At 43.6% G+C, this 8,879-nt stretch overlaps 1 long non-coding RNA gene across 1 annotated transcript; it reads left to right on the top strand.

The window, feature by feature from the left end:
• Window positions 1–2,893: 2,893 nt before the first annotated feature.
• Window positions 2,894–7,571, top strand: LOC140376980 (uncharacterized). The gene is made up of 3 exons (XR_011930087.1): window positions 2,894–3,024; window positions 5,916–6,050; window positions 7,369–7,571. It is a non-coding gene; the product is annotated as an uncharacterized lncRNA (long non-coding RNA).
• The last annotated feature ends 1,308 nt before the right edge of the window (window positions 7,572–8,879 follow it).

Consider the following 8,879-nt stretch of genomic DNA (forward strand, 5'->3'; position numbering starts at 1 on the left):
ATTTATGTACCGTATTTTCCGGACTATTGGTCGCACCTTTTTTCATAGCTTTGGCCGGGGTGCGAGTTATGCTTATATTTATACTTATATACTTATACTCTGGAGCGACTTATGTGTGATATTATTTGTTATTTTCACACTTGCAACCGCATTTCATACTCCAGTGCGACTTATATATGTTTTTTTAATTTTTTGGCTGGTGCGACTTATACTCTGGTGCGACTTATACTCCGGAAAATACTGCATATAGTCCAAACTCAATTGGTGTAGCGAAAATGTACGATTGTTGCAAAAAAAAAATCAAACAAAAACTCTTAAAAATCTAAATAATGTGCGTGCAAAAATACATGGATGATGATATTTTTCATGCTGCAACATGGTCAGAATTATTATGCATGTAGCACATTTAAAAGCTGCGTCGAATGGTGGTCAGTTTGACGTAAATAGACGTGCAAAAACAGGCAAAAATATCTGCTGCTATATCATAACATGACACGTGTATGCCAAGTATGTCAACAATGTCAACAGCACTATAATATTGACAAAAATGCACTGGATGAATCGCAAACTGAACTCTTGTAAATCTCACTTAAACTAAACTAAAGGGTTATCTGTTTGTATTTGACCGATGAGTGATATTCAGTGTACGGACGGCAGTTACATCGAAGGCTGTTGATCGTCTTTTGTCCCAGCATGCACAGGTCCATGGGGGGTGCCACAGGACTCACTGGAGGGCAAACTCAGCCCGGACTCTGCAGCTATGGTCTCCTGACTTCCTGCTGCCCCGGATGGAGGAATGTGGACGGCGTGTGTCAGCGTAAGTTACAGCTAAACATTTTACTGAGCACAGCGAACGACACATGAGCCAGAGGTCGGAGGTTATCAGGGCAGCTCCTTTAGCTCCACACAGACGCAGAGAAGTAAGCTATGATTTATGACGGGCTTGATGTCTCTGAGACTTTCACCTGAACGACCGACAAATCCAGGCCCAATTAGGAACATCCCTTGTAAACTCTGTTTCAATGCAAGACACAGGAAATCGGAAAAACAAATAGTTGAATTGCTGTGCATTTGCATTTGTGCACATACTAGACTAGACCGTGGTTAAACTGGAGTCTATCACGCTGTTTTTAACATGATAATAATACGATATTTTTAATTCAAATATAAAATGTGAAAAACGAATGTATCCAAGAATATTTTCAAACTAAAGGGTACATATCACAAAAGGGAGACAAAAGGGTACAAAATCGGCCCTTGTTATGTTCCTTCACCCTATTCTTACTCAAAGTTGTATTTTTGATTGATTGCTGCATATTTGATTATTCCTGTATTATTTTGCATCAGAAGCTTCAATGCTCAGAACATGTTTTCACCTACCCCCTATCCCCACTTCGTTGTGATTATTTGACAAATTAAGAGTACACACAAATTGTCTCAAACGTTACAAATGTATCATTTCTTTGTACTTTCCAGCCCTGTGCAGGACGCCATGTTGGAACGGCATGTGCGTGCGCCCGGACAAATGTGCCTGCTCCAGAGGCTTCACGGGCGCACAGTGCGATGAAGGTACGCGTTACGAGAATCCCCCCGCGTGTAATGCTTGTTTAAATCACCATATGGATTCACGGCTGAATGCGATGTTTGTTATTGGCCCCAGATGTGAACGAGTGCGGTTTGGTGCGGCGGCCGTGCTCCCAGCGTTGCATGAACACACACGGTAGCTATCGTTGTTACTGCGAACCTGGCTACACGCTCGGCGCAGATGGATACACCTGCTACAGTGAGTCATCGGAGAGAACGCTCGTACGGGCCCGAACAGACGACCGTTCTGATGTTGGATCTGATTTCGACCGAGACCATCTGCCGTCATTAAACCGCAATTGGAGAGCTCGGTGTTCTATTCGCGCACCTTTATGAGCTGCAGCAGACGCGTACAGTTTAGATTGAGCAACCGGCAGCTCAAAACGAGGCACGCGTTTTACTGGAGATACGTTTACGCGTTTCTCAATTCTCAATCATTAAGGAATATGCTGGATACTGGAATGACAATTTTGATACCACAATGAGAGTTAAAAATGCTCTATTTTTAGGGCAAGGTTTTAGACAATAGACCAACAGTTTTAGCAAAAAATAAAACTACTTTCTTTTTAAACATTGTGGTTTTACAGTAATTCTGTTAAAGGTTGAATGGACGATTTTTTTGGCCCAAATCTGAGTCTCATTTCCTCGTGGCGTGGACTGTCGATTAGTCCTGCCACGTATCAATCATAAAACTCACCTACCGCTCACCTGCAGCCGCGTGCGGCTCGTCCCCACGAGAGCAGCACGGTTCCGCGTGTCTAAGCGCATTGATCTATCATAATATAGTTCCCTCAGTGTACAGGACAAAATGAAGACGGAGAAAGACAGTTCGAGCTGACTCAGAAGTAGACTGAAATCTACGGGAGACGAGCGATGCGATGCGATCCGTCGTGCTGATAAACAAACGCACGTGCGCACTTCCACCTGAGTTCTCAAATCGCCGAAAAATCGTCCATTGTGCCTTCAGGAAAGATTATTTAAATTATGTCCAGTTAAAGTGGGTTTTTAAGTATCGATACCTGACTTAAACAAGTTAGAACAAATATTATAATATACCGGTATATGTCAACTCTGCCAAAAATTACAAACTTAACAGAGACAAAACCTGAATTCTGACCAATTTTTTTAATTTTAGACTTTTTAGACTACATCTTTTAAATAAAAATACAAAATTCACTGTCCCAAAAGGTCATTTTTTTCCCCTGTTAAATTGTTTCGTTTAGTGTCAATACAAAATGTTGGTATCAATTAGTATCTTAATTTTAATGAGGGATTAGGCCGTCTATATTGTGCATACATTGTGTTTATGATATGTTCTAGTAGTGCCGGCCTGTTCCTCCCAGCGCTGCCAGTTTGGGTGCCAAATGGAGAGAGGGGGAGCGATGCACTGTCTGTGTCCCCTCGGCCTCCACCTGGCTGCGGACAACAAGACCTGTGAAGGTGGATACCAACATGTTCTCTTTTGTTTACCACGAGAATAATACGAGCGATCAGAGTGAGCGCTGCAGCAGATGGATCCCCCCATTTGTGGTACATTTGGAATCGTTCGTCATAAAGACTATTCAGATATAGACAGAAACAGGGAGCCTTAAACACACGAAACACAATCAATAACACAATGTCACGATTTACTCCGATTGTCTGATGTGGGCTCATGAAGTAACCAGGACCCTGAGCTCCACGGCCCACCTGTCTCAGATGTGTGCTCTGTAATTAGAGGCAAACCAAAGGAAATCACCGTTCTTGTCCCTCTTCAACACTCTGCTGTGACCAAAGGCTCTCGATAAGTCGCTCAGGTAAAAGACGGCTCTGTCCTGTAATGAGGCAATGCTCTCACGCCTGTTGCACATAATATTCTCACAACACTGCAGCGGGAATACACCCAATGACGAGAAGAAAGAAGTTTTTTTTCAGACCTCACAGATTTGTAGTCTTCATTCCTGTACGTTGTCAAATCAAATCAAATCAATTTATTTTTGTAAGGCCCAAAATCACAACAACAGTTGCCTCTGAGGGCCACAGGGAGAAATGAATCAACAATGTCTGTGGTGGCGATGGAGTCAGACAATGTCTGTGGTGGCGAGGGACGATGTCCCAGGGTCCTCTGTCCTTAGACTCTCCTTCTCGGCCAGGAAAAACTACAAAAAAAACCTCTTTGGGAAAAAAGCGTAGAAACCTGGAGGAGTTCCAGTGAAGGAGAGATCCGACTCTCACAGACGGACAGACGGACACGAGGGAGACTGGAGCTGGACCCACTCTTCAGGCAGATGAGGGACCGACTGAGGCAAACTGGACCCACTCTTCAGGCAGATGAGGGACCGTCTGAGTCGAGCTGGACCCACTCTTCAGGCAGATGAGTTGTGTGATGTTGTCGATGATATGACACAATATATAAACTGGTTTTCGCTATATTTTTTGTACGCTTTTGGAGCAACGTTGCTAGATTAAGGAGGAAATGAAAGTGGAAATAGCCTGATGGACGATAAACCGGGACGAGGGGGCCATTTTACTCTCACGCACCTGGGATACTGTCTGGTCGAATAAGCTAACAAGCAAAACATCATGGGACATTTCTGGGGAAGACTGAAAATGTGCAGTCCAAGTGTAAGGTTAGGTATCTAAAACTCCTTTGGCTATGACCTCAGTGTCACTGTCAATGGCAGTTTGTTCGTCAGGCCGTTTGCTCTTGCCCCCCCCGTAAAAACACACAACAAAGTGTTTAAGGTACTCATTTGTACGTCTCAAGTCTTTTAAAGGGTAATTATTGTTTTGAGTGACTTCAGAAGGTCAGGGTGAAATTCTTGGAGTCTACAGCTCTTATGACTGGGACACCTAATGCAGTCGTGTGTTCTTCCTGCAGATGTTGTGCATTATGTTTCTTCTGCAGAATCAGACTTGAATTTTAACAGCCACATCAAATCATTAACATCAGTAACTTTTTACCATCCAAAAACATTGCCAAAATCAAAAATATACTGTCTAAACCAGACTTGGAGAAACTTATCCATGTGTTTGTCTCCAGTAGATTAGACTAATGTAACTGCTCACTGGTCTCTCCAAAGGAGCTGTAACCCTAACGGCGTTAGGGTTACAGCTCCAGAACATCCAGAACGCTGCTGCTCGGGTCCTGGCTAGAACCAGGAAGTATGATCACATTAGTCCTGTTCTCAGGGACCGGCCTCCTGCTGGTGTCCAGAGTCAGGACTAAACATGGACCGGCCTCCTGCTGGTGCCAGAGTCAGGACTAAACATGGACCGGCCTCCTGCTGGTGCCAGAGTCAGGACTAAACATGGACCGGCCTCCTGCTGGTGCCAGAGTCAGGACTAAACATGGACCGGCCTCCTGCTGGTGCCAGAGTCAGGACTAAACATGGACCGGCCTCCTGCTGGTGCCAGAGTCAGGACTAAACATGGACCGGCCTCCTGCTGGTGCCAGAGTCAGGACTAAACATGGACCGGACCGGCCTCCTGCTGGTGCCAGAGTCAGGACTAAACATTGGGAATCTAATAATGCATTAGACTGAAACACAGTTTAATGCAGCTTCCTGAAGATGTGAGACAGGCTTCTACTCTGGCAATGTTCGAATCGAAGCTAAAAAACAGCTTTGTTTAGCTGTGCATGTGACTTCTCTTTTATGATTTCTGTCATTCTTTATGATTTTACTCAAACTATTTGACGGATACACTACCTTTAAATTTCAAATTAAAAAGTGCCGGTGTCCAAGCGCAGCCGCATAGGGGTGTCTGGGGAGAGGGTTAGAGCACACGCTGGTCAGATCGTCAGTCGGCAAGTCCAGGAAGAGCCTGCACACCTACACACTAAGCAAGAGCGAGTTTCAACACGAAAAGCTTTGGTCGAGTTTTTTCTGGGACATTTCGTTTAGCAAAAGCTAAATAAAAGAGTAAAAGACTACTAAAAGACTGGGTCTGTCGTTTAAGATACAAAAGCGTCACACATAAGATGGAGGCGTCGACCAGAGAGTCGTGGTAACAGATGCATCCGTTCAGCACAGACGTGTGCTGGGGCAGATAGCGCGCTGACGTCTAGGGACAGTCAAACATGGGAAATAATTAATGTAAAAGCGATGTGCCCTGTCACGCTGGCAATGTCAAATAAATATGGGAAAGAGTGTCTGGAGTGTCTGCCAGTGTGGCCCAATATATTTGGTTTTCAATCCGGCGTATCACCAAAAAGGGACAAAATGTATGATTAATGTCAGCAAAACTGTTAAATTGAATGACTATAAATGAAGGCTTTGTGATTTTCATGCATTTATTCCTGTTGTTTGAAGCCCTTTTAATTAACTTGTGTATGAATTGTGCTCTACAAGATATCGATGAGTGTGAGCAGAGTCTGGATGTGTGTCCATCGAGGTGGACGTGCCGAAACACCTTTGGGAGCTTCGTCTGTGTCTGTCAGGGCGGCTTCGTGATGGGCACACTGGAGGGGTCCGTGCAGTGTCGAGGTAAAGCGCCCAGATATCTTCCCAGTTCAAACCAAGTACACTCAAGTCCAAATGGCGTTCAAAGTCTTACTCTTGAGTCAAGTCTTAAAATCACAGCATCCCTGAGTCAGATTTAATCATCTAAACTTCTTACAAGGGAAGTTCAACACATTTTCCTTATAAAACTTATTAAGTAAAGGTGCTATTGCTTTGCCTGGGATCCAGAATTCACACTTCTCCAATATTTAACATATAAAACAGAACCGTGCAATCAAATCAGCTTGTTTCAATGACGCACATGAAACAGAGGAGCTCATCGGTTCTCAAAATCTTAGCTCACCTCAGACTGATAATAATAATAAGATAAGGACTTTCCAAGCAAGGAATGTCACACAGTATTGCATTAAAGTTATCCATCCCCTTGGACACAAGAAGGGGACTCCAAAGCAAGTAAAATAACAAACGACGACAGTAAGAATACATGTTTTCAAGTGATTTTTTGCAATATTTATGCTGTACCGTGCAACATTGAACACAAATAATTCACTGTTTGGAGACATGTATTATGGTCATTCTGCTGACACGAAAGGGAGAAATGTATCATGAAAATCCTGTTTGACAGAGTTACGTAGCACAGACTGCACAGTGTTTCTCCATCTCGATACGTTGTGTTGGAGCTCTGCACATGATTAAACGTGTGGCGGGCAGCAGCTCTCCACATGTCCTCATCTGTGATAATTGGCAGAGGCAGGACTATGTGAAGATGTGCTCTGGCAGCTCGATCAGGAGAAACATGTTTATTTGATGAGCGCTCGTGAGCTCACCCACTTAGCTGTGGGCTCAGGAGCCACGAGCCCTTTCTGTTTTCTCACATTCAGCCAGCAGAGAAAAATCAGCTTAATACCACTGATCATTTAATAATTAACTCTGGGCTTATAATAGGAGTTTAAGGCAGAGATTTTCAAAAAAAGGTCAAAAGGTCCAATGGTGAATGATGTTGGTTTGAAATGATTTTTATTTCTTCTCTGAGTTGGCAAATTCAATCCAATGAGTAATACAAATATTGTCAGCTGAAACTCCAAATCTGTTTCTATCTCATAAAATCCAGAGTCTTCTGGCTTAGTGCACTAGAGCTTAACAACTTCAAGACATAATACTGACACTAGTACAGTGACTGTTACAAGTGATGATCAAAACCTCAACTATATATAAAATATTCATTATTTGTGTTTGGAATGAATTTGACAGATTACAGGATGTAATTAGACATTCAAACTGAAGTCGTGTTTATCCCAGTAATGAAAGGTAGTTCCCATTTGATTGTTTCACGCTTCCACAGATCAAAATGAATGCCTAACCGGGACTCACCGATGCAGCCGCCATGCACAGTGTGTCAACACAGATGGCGCATACACCTGCCAGTGCCGGGACAGTTACCACGGAGACGGGCACACTTGCCGGCCCAGGAGAGCCCCTCAGTCCAAAACACACATGTACTACAACTACAAGCTCTCCAGAAGGACCAAGCCAGTCAAACCAGTCTTATAGTACAATCACTGTAAAACACATGACTTTGTACTTTCCTGTATTTATAACATTACCTATTGTGCAATAAATGTACATGTTTTTAATGTAGCATTTGTCATTATTGTATCTGTGCACTGAATGACTTGCTTACATTACATTTGCCCTCTTTCCCTCTCGCCAGAAGGTTTCTTGTTCAGCTATCTCAACCATGCCCTTGTGTTATTTGGCAAGACACCATTATACCCATTCGACCGCAAACATTTTGCACTACAATCATCTCCGATCATCACCAACACGCCCACAAACAGGCACAATTGCACGTTGTCGATGGAAGGGTGACCCCTGCTGGCAGACTAGGCCCATGAAGTCTATAAAAGGATGCCGGCCTGCTATTTTCAAGCCCCAGCAAATATTCCACCAAGTTCAAATTAAAAGCGCTTGGCTGTGAGTGGGGAGGCTGCTAAAACACAGTCGTCTGTTTTCCCAGCTCCCGTTGATCCTCTGCCCTCTTCCTCTGTTCTGCCACGGGGAATGTTTTCAGTCCTAAGTCACATGCAAGGCAGACTACCACACAGCGAGGGAGCAGAGACAGGTCAGACCCACCCAATACCAGCGGCCCGTCTGTCAGCTGCTGTCTGGAAAGCTCTTCCCGTATATTCACTGGAAATTTAAGTTCCTTTTTTCTTTTTTTTTTTCTTTTTGAAGTTTCACCCGGGTCAGTTTCCTTCCGAGTGATTTCGACGGTGACCCCGGAAGTGGGAATTGCACCAGTTGCAGATAATTGCGTTAATCATGGTGGGTTTTGGTGATTATGGGGCTACAACAGGGTTTGGGGGGGGGGGGGGGGGGGCAAAAAGGTAGGCTATTTGAGAATGTCATCCTATGTAAACCATGTGCATGTTTAGGCTTATGGAGGAAAGATCCAGGAATTGAACCCAGCGCCTTTTTGCTGTGAGGTGAAATTCAAACTTACTATGTGTACAAATAGCTCAAATGTTTCGTGATCCGGGTCTCGGCATACTAGCAGTGATGGGCAAAAGTAACGCTATTGGGCAAGTATTTCAATAATGATCTAATATGACGCAGATAACAATGTGTTTTATATTAATTTAAAGGAGTTCATCATCTCTCATGCACCACACCTGCTTGAACTAAGTGGAGGAAAAAAGTACCGTATTTTCCGGACTATAGATCGCACTGGAGTATAAGTCGCACCAGCCAAAAAATGCATAATAGAGAAGAAAAAAACATATATAAGTTGTACTGGAGTATGAAATGCGGTGTGAAAATAACAATATATATAAGTATAAGTCGCAGCCCGGC

Source organism: Eucyclogobius newberryi, unplaced genomic scaffold (genome assembly GCF_026437365.1).
Source record: "Eucyclogobius newberryi isolate DKJ021-1_F unplaced genomic scaffold, fEucNew1.0.hap1 SCAF_4, whole genome shotgun sequence".
NCBI lineage: Eukaryota > Metazoa > Chordata > Actinopteri > Gobiiformes > Gobiidae > Eucyclogobius > Eucyclogobius newberryi.